The sequence below is a fragment of the Arachis hypogaea genome, chromosome 13 (genome assembly GCF_003086295.3).
Source record: "Arachis hypogaea cultivar Tifrunner chromosome 13, arahy.Tifrunner.gnm2.J5K5, whole genome shotgun sequence".
NCBI lineage: Eukaryota > Viridiplantae > Streptophyta > Magnoliopsida > Fabales > Fabaceae > Arachis > Arachis hypogaea.
The window spans coordinates 99,518,332-99,519,488 of record NC_092048.1 but is presented as its reverse complement, the minus strand read 5'-3'; the positions used below and the strand labels follow the sequence as shown (position 1 = coordinate 99,519,488).

Here is a 1,157-nt window from a genome sequence, read left to right as displayed (position 1 = left end):
TTCTTCTTCAGAAGATGCCTCTTGAATACTATTGGATGCAGCTTGCATTCCATTCAGACTCTGAGAAATCATATTAACTTGCTGAGTCAATATTTTGTTTTGAGCCAATATGACATTCAGAGTATCAATTTCAAGAACTCCCTTCTTCTGAGGCGTCCCATTACTCACAGGATTCCTCTCAGAAGTGTACATAAACTGGTTGTTAGCAACCATGTCAATGAGTTCTTGAGCTTCTGCAGGCGTTTTCTTTAGGTGAATGGATCCACCTGCAAAAGTATCCAATGACATCTTAGCTAATTTAGACAGACCATCATAGAATATATCCAGGATGGTCCATTCTGAAAGCATGTCAGAAGGACACTTTTTGATCAGTTGCTTGTATCTCTCCCAAGCTTCATAGAGGGATTCACCTTCTTTCTGTGTGAAGGTTTGAACATCCACTCTAAGCTTACTCAGCTTTTGAGGAGGAAAGAACTTGGCTAAGAAATCCGTGACCAGCTTATCCCAAGAGTTCAGGCTATTTTTGGGTTGAGAGTCCAACCACACTCTAGCTCCGTCTCTTACAGCAAATGGGAAAAGTATAAGCCTGTAGACCTCGGGATCAACCCCATTGGTCTTAACAGTATCACATATCTACAAGAATTCAATTAAGAACTAAAAAGGATCTTCAGATGGAAGTCCATGAAACTTGCAGTTTTGTTGCATCAGAGAAACTAGTTGAGGCTTAAGCTCAAAATTGTTTGCTCCAATGGTAGGGATGGAGATGCTTATTCCATGTAAATTGGAATTTGGTGCAGTAAAGTCACCAAGCATCTTCCTTGCATTATTATTATTTTTGGCTGCCATCTCCTCTTCCTTTTCGAAAATTTCTGTAAGGTTATCTCTGGATTGTTGTAATTTAGCTTCTCTTAGTTTCCTCTTCAGAGTCCTTTCAGGTTCAGGGTCTCCTTCAACAAGAATGTTCTTGTCCTTGCTCCTGCTCATATGAAAGAGAAGGGAACAGAAAAATAATAATAGGGATCCTTTTTACCACAGTATAGAGGTTCCCTTGTTGTGAGTAGAAGAAAAGAAGAATAGAAGAGAAAAGAAAGGAGAATCCAAACAGAAGGGTGAGGAGAGCAGAGATATGAGATGAAGAGAAGTGTTAGTAAATGAAT

The 1,157-nt window shown here is 39.5% G+C and overlaps 1 non-coding gene across 1 annotated transcript; it reads left to right on the top strand.

Moving 5' to 3' along the window:
- The first annotated feature begins 342 nt into the window (after window positions 1–342).
- Window positions 343–450, top strand: LOC112738577 (small nucleolar RNA R71). Its single transcript, XR_003169530.1, has one exon. It is a non-coding gene; the product is annotated as a small nucleolar RNA R71 (small nucleolar RNA).
- Window positions 451–1,157: the final 707 nt, after the last annotated feature.